The 14,405-nt window shown below is 47.7% G+C and overlaps 1 long non-coding RNA gene across 1 annotated transcript in view; it reads right to left on the reverse strand.

Moving 5' to 3' along the window:
- Positions 1-540: 540 nt before the first annotated feature.
- Positions 541-14,405, reverse strand: part of LOC139834144 (uncharacterized) — a 56,026-nt gene continuing 42,161 nt past the window's right edge. Inside the window, exon 2 of the long non-coding RNA XR_011749542.1 lies at positions 541-775. This is a non-coding gene — a long non-coding RNA (uncharacterized lncRNA). The remainder of the gene's footprint in view (positions 776-14,405) is intronic.

A 14,405-nucleotide genomic window follows, 5' to 3' on the forward strand; every position in this document is an offset into this window, starting at 1 on the left:
AAGCCTGTGGTGTTACAGATTTCTGAAATACCAGATCTTCGTCCGACATAAGCCTAACCTTGAGCTCGAGAGACTACAGTGAGAGAATCGGTAACACAACAGTGACTCTACGACTCCAAGAAGTAATACTTGTATGAACCAGCGAAGACAATTGCTCGAGAGGTTAATACTAAGAATAATTGACCTGTGGCACTCCAAGAAGTCTCGAGAGCTCGTCCCCGAGATTCCTAAGGTAAAACTTGTATGAACCAGCGAAGAATCGTATGCAATATGTAGGAACCAGGCTGGGACCACATACTTCATGATAACACAAAGATGGTTCTAAAAAAAAAGAGGATCATGTACATCCCTGTTTGATATGTCATATCAGACGTGACACATACTCTCTCGTCTTTGCTCTGATACCAAAACCTGTGGCACCCTCGGGATCAGGGTTAGACAAATACCAGATCTTCGTCCGACATAAGCCTAACCTTGAGCTCGAGAGACTACAGTGAGAGAATCGGTAACACAACAGTGACTCTACGACTCAAAAGAATATATTACAACTCTTAGAAGAGTAAGATCCAAATTATTACACGCAGAGGTCACTGACCCAACATTCAACAAGCAACGGAAGCAAATTATGTTATTCTAAATAACAAGATAGCAAAGGGCTTAAGAAGCCATAACATAAAGCGACGTCCCAGCCCATAAGTCGCAGGCTGCTGCCTGGGAACTCCAAACTAACCATCGATGTTAACGTAGAAACCACCTTCGGCTGTAGCGACTTCATCTGAAACAAAAGCATGCAAAGCTGAGTACAGGGACTCAGCAAGACTTAGTACAACCTTTTAGCAAAGCAGGTATGCAGGCTTTCTGGTAGGTCTTCTTTTGCGTAAAGCCAGTTTTCCTTTGTAAGATAAGAGAGAAGAGAAGCTCGACTACTCAGAACCTTTGAAAGGGGATAAGAGAGCGACATCTCTATCTCTATTGATCATCATATTGTATCCACCAATCTTCATCATCTCGAAACACTATCCTCGGATCACCCCCTCAACACCCGAAGAAGGTGTCCGTAAGCACACATTGGTTGCCAAGTTTTACGATTAGGTTCATGTTCTCTATGATCTCCACGTCCGTTCCTAAGTCGTCCATAACCGTGGACACGGCTTTTCGAAAAGATTCATAACCCTGCAGGGGTGCACAACTTTACCCACACGTGCCAACCGACTCTTAATGCCAATATATTAGCTCTCTTCCGTGGAAAGCCGGCAGAGGGTGGTCGACCACGACCTTTACCTTGCTATCGCCGAGACCATGAGTCACGCGCTAAGGATTGTTCTGCCGTAACGGGTCAAGTCCCGAAGTCGGTCCTTAACGATGTGAGGCGAGGTGGGTTTCACCAGGGACTCTAACCCAAGCCACCTCGGCCACGCTTACCTACCTGTATGCTATGCACCTTTTCACAAACATTTTCAATGCATATGTCCAAATAACGCGCAAACTATGTGACTCATGGAATCTACTAGGCAAGTTAGTGAGTCGAGAGGGTACCATAATAGGGCCTCGTGTGGTTGTACGCTCGGTCTTGGTTCAAGAGGCGAGAACTCGGTTCCTAGGGTCGGCAGAAACGAAACAACCCACCACATCCCAATGTGGCCTCTCGTCTGAGCCTTTAATCATGTTTATCATTATCATCTCTATACTTACCACGTCAACCTGTCATGCTAGATTCATTTCATTGTAAGGCTCCAGTCCGAAGACCGGAGTAGTAGCGTAACAAACTAAGCATGGCTAAGCATAAGAGATAAAGGCTCTCGCGACGCACACATGCCAAACCTAGTTATGCTAGGAGCAAAGGATCGAGTATCGAGGCTACAAAGGTCGAACATGCAACAGATAGGGTAACTCTATCTATCGATAAAAGACAGTTGAATCGTATGCGATATGTAGGAACCACAGATAAAACATTTCGAAAACATAGATGAACCAGGTTAGGGCTTGCCTTGTCCCTCAGCCGACGAGTACTGTTCTTCGGTAGTGTTGACGTCGGTCTCCGGCTCAGATCCTATCGCGAAGAACCAAATACCGGAAAGGGAAACAAACATTCACGACATGGCATAATGCAATGCGCATACAATATGAATGACATGTCATGTTAAAGTAATTCGGAAAACCCTAGGTGCATCGTCAAATTAAAGGGGTGCCGACATCGGACACCGCCATATGAGAGGGTTCGGTTAGGGTTTCACTACATTTGCAAGTTTTAATTGTTGCAATGATGTATGAAATACTCATAAACATGCAGGGTTCATTTTTCTGAACAATTTGATAAAAAATACATTATTTTCCGAATTATAAATAAAACAGAAAATAAAAAAGGGTGGGCTGATGTCATGACGACGTCAGCATGACGTCATCCAGGCCATGGCCGGCCAGGTTGGCCACGGGAATGGCGCTGCAGGGCGCCAGGGGCAACGCGGGCACGCGCGTTCGATGCGCGGGAGCATGGCGAACCAAAAGAGGGCGGCGCCGCCCTCCAATGGCCGCCGGAGGCCTGTCTCCGACGAGCCCGAGCGGCGGGGCGGGCAGGCGCGCGACGCGGCGGCGCTACACGGCGAGCTAGGGCGAACGGCGGGCACCACGGGGACCAGCATCTCACCGTGAGCACGCCGGTGAAGACGGCGTCGCCGGAGGTGGCCGGACGGCGGAGAAATCGGCGACGAACGGTGGTGGCCGGCGTCGGGGACGAAGCCCAATTGGCGCTGTAGAGGGCTCCCCGGCGGCTGCCGCTTGGCTGAGGAGGAAGAGGGGGTCGAGGCGGAGCTCCTGGCGGTGGCGGCCCGGCGTGGGGAGGCGCGGAACGGCGGTGACGGCGAGCTGGCCGAGCCTAGGGTTTGGCCGGCGAGCGCGCAGAGAGGAGGGGAGGAGAGAAGAGGCGAAATGGGGGTTCTCCCCCTGGCGGCGGCGAGGCCTTATAGGCGGCCAGGGGCGGCGGGGGCCATCCAGGCCGCTGGCAGCATCGACGGCGCGAGGCGCGCCAGGCAGCTGCCTGCCTGCGTGGAAGAAGAAGGGGGTTTTCTAAAAACCCCCCTGGATTTTTGGGATTTCTCTGGAAAAAGAAAAACAGGGTAGATTTTGATGGTTTTAGGGTGTTTTGACCCAAAATTTGAGGGTCTTTTGGCACAAAATTTTGTTAAAGCAAAACTAAAACAATTTGCAACATTGTTTCAAACTATTTTAGTGCAAAGTTTCTCAAATTAATGCAAATGCATGCAATGCACATGAACAAACCTTCATTTATTTAACTAGCAAAGTTGGTCTGTTACAACTCTACCCCCCTTACAAGAATCTCGTCCCCGAGATTCCTAAGTTTTAGAAAAGAAGGCAGGGTACTCAGATCGGAGACGATCTTCTCGTTCCCAGGTTGCTTCTGACTCAGAGTGATGAGACCACTGAACTTTCAGGAATTTGATAGTTTGACGCCGAGTTTTACGCTCAGCTTCATCAAGGATACAGACAGGATACTCTCGGTAGGTTAGATCCTCTTGGAGATCAAGTGTTTCGTGATCAACACCACGGATGGGATCTTTGAAGCAACGTTTGAGTTGGGAGACATGGAAGACGTCATGAACTTCAGGAAAAGTTGGAGGGAGTTCCAACTTGTAGGCAAGTGTACCTCGTTTTGCAAGGACGCGGAAAGGACCAACATAGCGAGGAGCTAGTTTGCCTTTTATACCGAAACGATGGACACCTCTTAAAGGAGTGACTCGAAGATAAGCTTGCTCGCCAACTTCATAGCGAACTTCTTGATGATGACGATCGTAATTGCTCTTTTGACGAGACTGAGCAGCTTTCAAACGCTCTCGGATAATGCCAACTTGATCTTCTGCTTCCTTGATCATGTCCGGTCCAAAGAACTGTCTTTCACCGGTTTCTGACCAATTCAGAGGGGTTCGACATTTCCGTCCATATAGAGCTTCAAAAGGCGCCATGCCCAGGCTAGATTGAAAACTGTTGTTATAGGAGAATTCAGCAAATGGAAGGCACTTTTCCCAATTCTTGCCGAAGGATATAACACAGGCCCTGAGCATGTCTTCAAGGATTTGATTCACCCTTTCGGTTTGACCACCAGTTTGAGGATGATAGGCCGTGCTGAAGGAAAGATTTGTCCCCATGGAGTTTTGAAGGCTTTCCCAGAATTTCGAGGTAAACAAGCTTCCACGATCAGAGATGATCTTCTTCGGAACACCGTGAAGAGAGACTATCCGGGATATATAGAGATCTGCTAGTTGACTAGCACGAATACTTTCCCGAACAGGAAGAAAATGAGCAACCTTGGATAGACGATCCACCACTACCCATATGGCATCATTTCCCTTTGGAGTTTTGGGAAGTCCGGTAATGAAATCCATGCCAATTTCATCCCATTTCCATTCAGGAGTTGATATAGGTTGAAGAGTACCAGCTGGTCTTTGATGCTCAGCTTTCACACGACGGCAAACGTCGCATTCAGCTACGAAGCGAGCAATTTCTCTTTTCATCCGTGTCCACCAAAACCTTTGGCGAAGATCCTGATACATCTTTGTACTTCCAGGATGAATAGAAAGAGGAGACTCATGAGCTTCTCGGAGGATAAGCTCTCTCAGATTCTTTTTCTTCGGCACCACCAAGCGGTTACCAAAGTAGACAACACCTTGATCGTTGACGGAGAAACATTTAGCATCTCCGCTAGCAATGTTCTCTTTGATCTTAGTGATACCCAAATCACGCTTCTGAGCGTCTTTGATCTGGTCTTCAAGAGAGGATTTCACCTCTAAGTTGGCAAGGAATCCCTGAGGAACAACTTCAAGATTGAGTCTTGCAAATTCCTCATGGAGGGCAGGTTGACATTGCTTGAGCATCAGATTGTTGCAATATGACTTCCGACTTAGCGCGTCAGCAACGACGTTGGCTTTGCCGGGCTGATAGTTAAGACCCAAATCATAGTCCTTGATGAGTTCCAACCATCTTGTCTGCCTAAGATTCAGATCCGGTTGGGTAAAGAGATACTTCAGGCTTTGATGATCCGAGTATAACTCGCAACGATTACCGTAAAGGTAAGGTCGCCATTGCTTAAGAGCATGGACCACAGCTGCAAGCTCTAGATCATGAGTTGGATAATTGAGCTCATGTGGCTTCAATTGTCGAGAGGCATAAGCCACTACATGGCCATCTTGCATCAACACACATCCGAGCCCTTGAAGAGATGCATCACAGAAGATGACAAAGTCTTTGCTTGTGTCTGGAAGGACAAGTTACGGTGAGGTTGTATGCTTTATTTTCATTGTCTGAAAACTTTCTTCAGCCTTTTCTGACCACTCAAACTTCTTATCTTTCTTCGAAGATCAGTCATTGGTTTGGCAATCTTGGAGAAATTCTCGATGTATCGACGGTAATAACCCGCCAATCCAAGAAAACTCCGAATCTCTTTGGCTGACTTAGGAGTCTTCCAGTCAAGAACGGATTGAACTTTATCTGGAATGACTGCAACACCTTTTGCAGAGACCACATGGCCAAGAAAGATGAGCTCTTGTAGCCAGAACTCACATTTAGAAAACTTGGCATAGAGACGATGTTCACGAAGCTTTGTCAGCACCAAACGCAAGTGTTCAGTGTGTTCTTCTTCGGTTTTGGAGTAGACCAGAATATCATCAATGTAGATAATGATGAATTTGTCAAGATACTCCATAAACACTGAGTTCATGAGCCGCATAAAAGTGGCTGGAGCATTTGTGAGGCCAAAGGACATGACGGTGTACTCGTAAAGACCATAACGAGTCATGAACGCCGTTTTTGGAATGTCCTCCGTTCGGATTTTGATTTGATGGTAGCCTGATCTCAAATCCATCTTGGAAAAGATCAGGCACCACTCAATTGATCAAAAAGATCATTGATTCGAGGTAGAGGATACTTGTTCTTGATGGTTACTGCGTTGAGCGGGCGGTAATCAACAACCAGACGCGGAACATTGGTATCCCTCTTCTTGACAAAGAGTGCAGGAAATCCCCAAGAAGAAGTACTAGGTTGGATGTATCTTTTCCCTTCTAACTCTTCCAACTGCTTCTTCAGTTCAACCAACTCTTCTCGAGGCATACGATAAGGACGTCGAGATACAGGAGCAGTTCCAGGAACCAGCTCGATGACAAACTCCACGCTTCGATCAGGTGGCATGCCAGGTAATTCTTCCGGAAAGACATCAGGGAAGTCACAAACCTGTGGCACCCCCGGGATCATGGTTAGACAAATACCAGATCTTCATCTGACATAAGCCTAACCTAGAGCTCGAGAGACTACAGTGAGAGAATCGGTAACACAACAGTGACTCTACGACTCCAAGAAGTAATACAAGCTCATAACTGAGCGAAGAATCAAAACATTACAAGCAGAGGTCACTGACCTGACATACATCAATCAACGGAAGCGAAGTTATGCTATTCTAAATAGCAAGATAGCAAAAGGCCTAAGAGGCCAGGAGCATAACGGCGACGTCCCAGCCCATAGATTCCAGGCTGCCACCTGGGAACCCCAAGCTACTCGTCGATGTCGACTAGAAACCACCATCTGTTGGAGCGACTTAAATGCGAAACAAGAGCATGCAAAGCTGAGTACAGGGACTCAGCAAGACTTAGTACAACCTTTTAGCAAAGCGGGTATGCGGGCTTTCTGTGGAGCTTCTTTTGCGTAAAGCCAGTTTTCCTTTAATAAACAAGAGGGAGAAGAAGCTCGACTACTCAGAACCTTTGAAAGGGGAGAAGAGAGCGACATCTCTATCTCTATTGATCATCATATTGTATCCACCAATCTTCATCATCTCGAACCACTATCCTCGGATCACCCCCTCAACACCCGGAGAAGGTGTCCGTAAACACACATTGGTTGCCAAGTTTTACGATTAGGTTAAAGTTCTCTATGATCTCCACGTCCGTTCCCAAGTCGTCCATAACCGTGGACACGGCTTTTCGAAAAGATTCATAACCCTGCAGGGGTGCACAACTTTACCCACACGTGCCAACCGACTCTTAATGCCAAATTATTAGCTCTCTTCCTTGGAAAGCCGGCAGAGGGTGGTCGACCACGACCTTTACCTTGCTGTCGCCGAGACCATGAGTCACGCGCTAAGGATTGTTCCGCCGTAACGGGTCAAGTCCCGAAGTCGGTCCTTAACGATGTGAGGCGAGGTGGGTTTCCCCAGAGGCCGCAACCCCTAGCCACCACGGCCACGCTTACCTACCTGTTATGTACCTTTAACCCCCAAGCAAAATGCAATGCATATGACCAGGTAACGCGCAAACTATGTGACTCATGGAATCTACTAGGCAAGTTAGTGAGTCGAGAGGGTACCATAATAGGGCCTCGTGTGGTTGTACGCTCGGTCTTGGTTCAAGAGGCGAGAACTCGGTTCCTAGGGTCGGCAGAAACGAAACAACCCACCACATCCCAATGTGGCCTCTCGTCTGAGCCTTTAACCATGTTTAACAACATCTCTATACTTACCACGTCAACCTGTCATGCTAGTTTCATTTCATTGTAAGGCTCCAGTCCGAAGACCAGAGCAGTAGCGTAACAAACTAAGCATGGCTAAGCATAAAGAGATAAAGGCTCTCGCGACGCACACATGCCAAACCTAGTTATGCTAGGAGCAGTGGATCAGGTATCGAGGCTACAAAGGTCGGACATGCAACAGATAGGGTAACTCTATCTATCGATAAAAGACAGTTGAATCGTATGTGATATGTAGGAACCACAGATAAAAGCATTTGAAAATCATAGATGAACCAGGTTAGGGCTTGCCTTTGTCCCTGAGAAACCAATATGGATCTTCGGGGATCCCATGCTTGACTTGTTCGTCGGAGGATGAGTATTGATCTTCGGTGTTGTTGATCTTCGTCGTCTCAGACTCGTGCTCTATCGATCGTGAAGAAGCAAATACTATAAAGAGAGAAATAACATTCAACACATGGCATCGATGCAATGCGCATACAAAGATGATGATATGTCATATTAATGGAATTGAATAAACCCTAGGTGCATCATCAATTTAAAGGGGTTCCGGCATCGGACCCCGACATATGAGAGGGGTTCTTTTAGGTTTTCGCTATATTTGCAAATTTAATTGTTGCAATGATGTATGAATTACTTCTAAACTTGTAGAGAATGTTTCTGAACATTTCGGTATATTATACATCTTTTTCTGAGTTAATATGAAAAAGATATGGATTATACGATTTCTGAAATTGATAAATATTAAAAACGAGAAAAAGAAAAGGCTTTAATGCGTCATGCGACGTCATCATGCTGACGTCGGCACGACCTTGCGCTCTCAGGTCGACCAGCAATCGGCCGATTGAGGCCGAAATTGGGCGCGTGCGTGGGGGCATCGGACTCAGCTCGACGTGGCGAGCCAAAAGGTGGTGGCGCCGCCCGCGAATGGTCGCCGGAGCGACCACGGCGGCGATGGCCGGCGGCCGAGCTCGCAGGCTCGCGTGGCGGCGGTGGTAGGGAGCGAGAGGAGAGGGCCAGGGCACGGGGAGGACCAGGGCTCACTGAGCACGCCGGCGAAGACGGCGTCGCCGAGGTGGCCGGAATCGCCGGCGACGGCGGAGGCTGCGGCTCGGGCTCCGGCCAAATCGGCCGGTCGGGCGCCTCGCTTGCGGGGCTTGGCTGAGGAGGACGGGGGCGACGCGGCGGAGCTGATGGTGGTGTCGGCTTGGTGCGGGAGGCTCGAGCAGCGGCGACGGCGAGCGGCCGAGCTAGGGTTTGCGCGGCTGCGAAGAGAGAGGGAGGAGGCGCGCGAGGGGGAAAAGAGATAGGGACGAGGGGGAGGCGTGCAGGAGGCTCTCCAGGACGTCGTCCTCATCCGCGGGGCGAGCAGGAGGTGGCCGGCGTCGGCCTCCCTGCGCAAGGCACGCAGCTGCCTGCGTGGCAGAGGAAGAAGACAAGGGCGTTTTGCCCAAAACCCCCTGCCTTTTCCTATTTTCTCTAAAAACTTTAAAACAGCACTAAAACAAATCATTTTGATAGTTTTACAACCTTTTGGAGATCCAAAATTGACTCAAATATTTTAGGGGAAAAATTGTGTGGCCTTCCTAATAATAGTTGAAAGTCCACATATTTTTATTTTGGGGTTTTCAAACATTTGAACTCATTTCAAAAAGACAAAGACTTGCACAAACCTAGGGTTTCCATTTTAATTTATTTGCAAATTTTTCCTAATGCATTTTATATGATGCTCATGATGCACAAACACCTCCTAATTAGGGTTTAGCAAAACAGGGATGTTACAACTCTACCCCCCTTACAAGAATCTCGTCCCCGAGATTCCTAAGGTAGGAAAAGAGAAGGTAACAAGAACTACACCGGTCTTCAACGAGCTTGTTGATACCACGCCGATCTTCTTTGTTGATGAAGTTCATCCACGACACCTTGTTTTTCTTGAGAATCTAGCGACTTTACCTTGGTGGCAACTGTTGCAAATATACATTCGAACATATCTGAGTCCAAAAGAATAATTACACCTAACCTAAGTGAATCTCAAGCGGCAATGATGGTTAGCGTTTTTCAAGGATTTTTGGGATAGGTCTCTTTGTAACTCCGACAAGATTGATGTCGTGGTTAACACAATTAGTCGGAAGGCCTAATGTCATAATCTCTTGAATCATCAAGAATAACCACTCTCCATAAGGATCTTATGTGACTCATTCTAGGAGTTGCCCTCATAGCATCTTTTCAATTCCAAAGTCTTGACCTTCGCTTGATGACCTATTGAAGGCTAGTCAATAGCCTAATATTGGTGGCTAGAACATCAAGGAGAACATTATAAGCACAGTTGCTAAATGTCTCTTGGTCAATCCCTCAAAATCATTTCTTCGGTGACAACAACTTCGTTCGGAGAAATTCCACTCCCCGTTGATCATTGTCACTTCCCTAGCCAGTACCCTTCCCTTTCCGTTGGTTGATACCTGAAATTCTAGTCAATTCACACGTTGTGTGAATTCGTCAGTCATCTAGGCCCTAGCCTTTTGAGTTGACAACAATCATTTCATGTACCCTTACCAAAAGAGTGACTATGATTCTTATATTCGAAGTAGCTCTGGTTGGTGATCTTCTATGTTTCTACGAGTCACCCTTTCTAAAAGTGCCACGTCATGGTATCAAAGGCAATTTAAGTCTTCGCTACCTTGTTCCTTTGTATTCTTCTCAAGCGTGGATCAATTGCCTACCAAATTTGAAACTTCTTCGGTCTCCTCCGTTACCTTGACGTGTTTCATGTTTGTCAGCTCAAACGTTGTTTCTGAACACTCCTTCCATGAGTTGACCATGAGATACTCAATCTTTGTAAAGATCCACCGTCCAGAGTTATTCCCTCTTTCCTTTAGGGTGAAGAGAGCAAATGAAGAGTTCTTCATGGTGTCGTGGATGAACTTCATCAACAAAGAAGATCGGCGTGGTATCAACAAGCTCGTTGAAGACCGGTGTAGTTCTTGTTACCTTCTCTTTTCCTACCTTAGGAATCTCGGGGACGAGATTCTTGTAAGGGGGGTAGAGTTGTAACATCCCTGTTTTGCTAAACCCTAATTAGGAGGTGTTTGTGCATCATGAGCATCATATAAAATGCATTAGGAAAAATTTGCAAATAAATTAAAATGGAAACCCTAGGTTTGTGCAAGTCTTTGTCTTTTTGAAATGAGTTCAAATGTTTGAAAACCCCAAAATAAAAATATGTGGACTTTCAACTATTATTAGGAAGGCCACACAATTTTTCCCCTAAAATATTTGAGTCAATTTTGGATCTCCAAAAGGTTGTAAAACTATCAAAATGATTTGTTTTAGTGCTGTTTTAAAGTTTTCAGAGAAAATAGGAAAAGGCAGGGGGTTTTGGGCAAAACGCCCTTGTCTTCTTCCTCTGCCACGCAGGCAGCTGCGTGCCTTGCGCAGGGAGGCCGACGCCGGCCACCTCCTGCTCGCCCCGCGGATGAGGACGACGTCCTGGAGAGCCTCCTGCACGCCTCCCCCTCGTCCCTATCTCTTTTCCCCCTCGCGCGCCTCCTCCCTCTCTCTTTCTGCAGCGCGCCCGAAACCCTAGCTCCGGCCGCTCGCCGTCGCCGCTGCTCTGAGCCTCCCCGCGCCAAGCCGACGCCACCATCAGCTCCGCCGCGTCGCCCCCGTCCTCCTCAGCCAAGCCCCGCAAGCGGAGGCGCCCGGAATCGGCCGATTTGGCCGGAGCCCGAGCCGCAGGCCTCCGCCGTTCGCCGGCGATTCCGGCCACCTCCGGCGACGCCGTCTTCGCCGGCGTGCTCGGGGTGAGCCCCTGGTCCTCCCCGTGCCCCTGGCCCTCTCCCTCTCGCTCCCTACCACCGCCGCCACGCGAGCCTGCGAGCTCGGCCGCCGGCCATCGCCGCCGTGGTCGCTCCGGCGACCATTCGCGGGCGGCGCCACCACCTTTTGGCTCGCCACGTCGAGCTGAGTCCGATGCCCCCACGCACGCGCCCAATTTCGGCCTCAATCGGCCGATTGCTGGTCGACCTGAGAGCTCAAGGTCGTGCTGACGTCAGCATGACGTCAGCATGACGCATTAAAGCCTTTTCTTTTTCTGTTTTTAATATTTATCAATTTCAGAAATCTGTATAATCCATATCTTTTTCATATTAACTCAGAAAAAGATGTATAATATACCGAAATGTTCAGAAAAACATTCTCTACAAGTTTAGAAGTAATTCATACATCATTGCAACAATTAAATTTGCAAATATAGCGAAAACCTAAAAGAACCCCTCTCATATGTCGGGGTCCGATGCCGGAACCCCTTTAAATTGACGATGCACCTAGGGTTTATTCAATTCCATTAATATGACATATCATCATCTTTGTATGCGCATTGCATCGATGCCATGTGTTGAATGTTATTTCTCTCTTTATAGTATTTGCTTCTTCGCGATCGATAGAGCACGAGTCTGAGACGACGAAGATCAACAACACCGAAGATCAATACTCATCCTCCGACGAACAAGTCAAGCATGGGATCCCTGAAGATCCATATTGGTTTGTCAGGGACAAAGGCAAGCCCTAACCTGGTTCATCTATGATTTTCAAATGCTTTTATCTGTGGTTCCTACATATCACATACGATTCAACTGTCTTTTATCGATAGATAGAGTTACCCTATATGTTGCATGTCCGACCTTTGTAGCCTCGATACCCTGATCCACTGCTCCTAGCATAACTAGGTTTGGCATGTGTGCGTCGCGAGAGCCTTTATCTCTTTATGCTTAGCCATGCTTAGTTTGTTACGCTACTGCTCTGGTCTTCGGACTGGAGCCTTACAATGAAATGAAACTAGCATGACAGGTTGACGTGGTAAGTATAGAGATGTTGTTAAACATGGTTAAAGGCTCAGACGAGAGGCCACATTGGGATGTGGTGGGTTGTTTCATTTCTGCCGACCCTAGGAACCGAGTTCTCGCCTCTTGAACCAAGACCGAGCGTACAACCACACGAGGCCCTATTATGGTACCCTCTCGACTCACTAACTTGCCTAGTAGATTCCATGAGTCACATAGTTTGCGCGTTACCTGGTCATATGCATTGCATTTTGCTTGGGGGTTAAAGGTACATAATGTAGGTAAGCGTGGCCGTGGTGGTCAGTTGCGGCCTCTGGGGAAACCCACCTCGCCTCACATCGTTAAGGACCGACTTCGGGACTTGACCCGTTACGGCGGAACAATCCTTAGCGCGTGACTCATGGTCTCGGCGACAGCAAGGTAAAGGTCGTGGTCGACCACCCTCTGCCGGCTTTCCAAGAAAGAGAGCTAATAATTTGGCATTAAGAGTCGGTTGGCACGTGTGGGTAAAGTTGTGCACCCCTGCAGGGTTATGAATCTTTTCGAAAAGCCGTGTCCACGGTTATGGACGACTTGGGAACGGACGTGGAGATCATAGAGAACTTTAACCTAATCGTAAAACTTGGCAACCAATGTGTGTTTACGGACACCTTCTCCGGGTGTTGAGGGGGTGATCCGAGGATAGTGGTTCGAGATGATGAAGATTGGTGGATACAATATGATGATCAATAGAGATAGAGATGTCGCTCTCTTCTCCCCTTTCAAAGGTTCTGAGTAGTCGAGCTTCTTCTCCCTCTTGTTTATTAAAGGAAAACTGGCTTTACGCAAAAGAAGCTCCACATAAAGCCCGCATACCCGCTTTGCTAAAAGGTTGTACTAAGTCTTGCTGAGTCCCTGTACTCAGCTTTGCATGCTCTTGTTTCAGACGAAGTCGCTCCAACAGATGGTGGTTTCTAGTCGACATCGACGAGTAGCTTGGGGTTCCCAGGTGGCAGCCTGGAATCTATCGGCTGGGACGTCGCCGTTATGCTCCTGGCCTCTTAGGCCTTTTGCTATCTTGCTATTTAGAATAGCATAACTTCGCTTCCGTTGATTGATGTATGTCAGGTCAGTGACCTCTGCTTGTAATGTTTTGATTCTTCGCTCAGTTATGAGCTTGTATTACTTCTTGGAGTCGTAGAGTCACTGTTGTGTTACCGATTCTCTCACTGTAGTCTCTCGAGCTCTAGGTTAGGCTTATGTCAGATGAAGATCTGGTATTTGTCTAACCATGATCCCGGGGGTGCCACAGGTTTCCCAAAACTCCAAAGGGAAATGATGCCATATGGGTAGTGGTGGATCGTCTATCCAAGGTTGCTCATTTTCTTCCTGTTCGGGAAAGTATTCGTGCTAGTCAACTAGCAGATCTCTATATATCCCGGATAGTCTCTCTTCACGGTGTTCCGAAGAAGATCATCTCTGATCGTGGAAGCTTGTTTACCTCGAAATTCTGGGAAAGCCTTCAAAACTCCATGGGGACAAATCTTTCCTTCAGCACGGCCTATCATCCTCAAACTGGTGGTCAAACCGAAAGGGTGAATCAAATCCTTGAAGACATGCTCAGGGCCTGTGTTATATCCTTCGGCAAGAATTGGGAAAAGTGCCTTCCATTTGCTGAATTCTCCTATAACAACAGTTTTCAATCTAGCCTGGGCATGGCGCCTTTTGAAGCTCTATATGGACAGAAATGTCGAACCCCTCTGAATTGGTCAGAAACCGGTGAAAGACAGTTCTTTGGACCGGACATGATCAAGGAAGCAGAAGATCAAGTTGGCATTATCCGAGAGCGTTTGAAAGCTGCTCAGTCTCGTCAAAAGAGCAATTACGATTGTCATCATCAAGAAGTTCGCTATGAAGTTGGCGAGCAAGCTTATCTTCGAGTCACTCCTTTAAGAGGTGTCCATCGTTTCGGTATAAAAGGCAAACTAGCTCCTCGCTATGTTGGTCCTTTCCGCGTCCTTGCAAAACGAGGTACACTTGCCTACAAGTTGGAACTCCCTCCAA

This window comes from Lolium perenne, chromosome 7, assembly GCF_019359855.2.
Source record: "Lolium perenne isolate Kyuss_39 chromosome 7, Kyuss_2.0, whole genome shotgun sequence".
NCBI classification, from domain to species: domain Eukaryota; kingdom Viridiplantae; phylum Streptophyta; class Magnoliopsida; order Poales; family Poaceae; genus Lolium; species Lolium perenne.